The 1988-nt window shown below is 42.9% G+C and overlaps 1 non-coding gene across 1 annotated transcript; it reads left to right on the top strand.

Annotated features, from left to right (window-relative positions):
- The first annotated feature begins 1694 nt into the window (after positions 1-1694).
- Positions 1695-1769, top strand: Trnap-cgg (transfer RNA proline (anticodon CGG)). Its single transcript has one exon. It is a non-coding gene; the product is annotated as a tRNA-Pro (tRNA).
- The last annotated feature ends 219 nt before the right edge of the window (positions 1770-1988 follow it).

The following is a 1988-nucleotide window of genomic DNA, read 5'->3' as shown; positions in this document are numbered from 1 at the left end:
TCTATGTTCCTTCTCGTTTCTCTTCTTGCGTACCCTGACGTTCTTTTCAATAAGCTCATTTCTGTTTACTGCGATATAAATTTTTTTCCTTTTGTTAAAATTTGCACCGATAGAGTAGAATGGCATCTTCGTACATCATTTCTAATGTCTACTTCTTCTTCCAAGGATAAAGTTTAATCTACGAACAAAAATGAGTTTACTCTTCGCCTTTGTTTAATTTCAATTAGCAGTTTTCACCGAACTGATTACTTACTGATCGCAATGTAATAATCGATGACAGAAAGTAATCTTCATGAAGAGTAGCTCATGTTCTCCACTTGACAGCTACAAAGCACATTGTCAGTATTCCATCCAACAAAGCTACGGCCTTTAGGGGAGCACTAAGAACATTGTTGTGATACACTGTGTGTCCATCGTTGTCACTCTTGGAGCGTCTATTGATGTCGTGAGAGACCAAGTGTTTCATTTACGTTGATGACGTTCGAAAATTGTCACGAAATGTAGAGAGACATAAAGATGAGCTGTAACCGGATGCAAATATTATCAGCTGACACTCAAGATAAACAACGGTGATGTAATGCACACCAATAGATCAGAAACGGCGATAACCTTTGGCTACATGGTTGGCAATTAATCATTGGAATCAGACACAACGGTCAAGTGCCCGGATCATCTGTCCGGAGCGATTTAAGTGAAACGACCACATAATATAGTCACGGGGCAAGCAGATGACAGAATATTCGGAGGAATACTAAGGATGTGAATCCAATAACAAAGGTGATCACTTATGAAATCCTCGTTATATTAGCACACCAATTCGTTGTTACTTATTGCCGATCTGGTACACAAACCAAGTTGAGTAAACGGAAAACAGTAGAAAATGTTGAAAGACGACATTGCACGTTTCGATGTAAGTTCTGCAAGTCAGCGTGAGAGCATCTCATAAAATGTTCAACCAACTCTAATGGCAGACGGTACAATAAAGACGTTATGCATCATTGAAAGCTGTAATTTGAAAGCCCAGTCTCAACTGTACAATACAAATGGAAGCGTACATGTAATGCTCCACGCATGTTTTTAAACCGTTTTTGGCGATAAACAGTACTTACGAATGAACTCAACTCTCTTTTCATGCCATATATGTGGTTAATTTAACATTTTCCTCTCTTTAGTTAATTTATTGGGTTAGACCAGAAATCGGCAACTCAAACATTTTCGTGCGTAAAACTTCCTGGCAGATTAAAACTGTGTGTCGGACCGAGACTCGAACTCGGGACCTTTGCCTTTCGCGGGCAAGTGCTCTACCAACTGAGCTACCCAAGCACGACTCACGCCCCGTCCTCACAGCTTTACTTCTGCCAGTACCCCGTCTCCTACCTTCCAAACTTTACAGAAGCTCTCTTACTCAGAGAGTAGAGCAGTTGCCCGCGAAAGGCAAAGGTCCCGAGTTCGAGTCTCGGTCCGGCACACAGTTTTAATCTGCCAGGAAGTTTCATATCAGTGCACACTCCGCTGCAGAGTGAAAATCTCATTCTGGAAACATCCCCCAGGCTGTGGCTAAGCCATGTCTCCGCAATATCCTTTCTTTCAGGAGTGCTAGTTCTGCAAGGTTCGCAGGAGAGCTTCTGTAAAGTTTGGAAGGTAGGAGACGAGATACTGGCAGAAGTAAAGCTGTGAGGACGGGGCATGAGTCGTGCTTGGGTAGCTCAGTTGGTAGAGCACTTGCCCGCGGAAGGCAAAGGTCCCGAGTTCGAGTCTCGGTCCGGCACACAGTTTTAATCTGCCAGGAAGTTTCATATCAGTGCACACTCCGCTGCAGAGTGAAAAATCTCATTCTGGATTTTGGTGTGTCCTGCACATGCGTTATACATTTGGTCATGGTACAAGGAACTAAACTACCAGAGACTTTGTACACGAAAAAACAAAACAAACAGTAACAAACAGGTCCGGTAGCTTCACGCAGTCAGTGTGCTTCAGAGATGACAGTT

This window comes from Schistocerca cancellata, chromosome 2, assembly GCF_023864275.1.
Source record: "Schistocerca cancellata isolate TAMUIC-IGC-003103 chromosome 2, iqSchCanc2.1, whole genome shotgun sequence".
Classification (NCBI taxonomy): Eukaryota; Metazoa; Arthropoda; class Insecta; order Orthoptera; family Acrididae; genus Schistocerca; species Schistocerca cancellata.
Note: the sequence above shows the minus strand (reverse complement) of the source record. Positions and strands in the feature narration are given on the sequence as shown.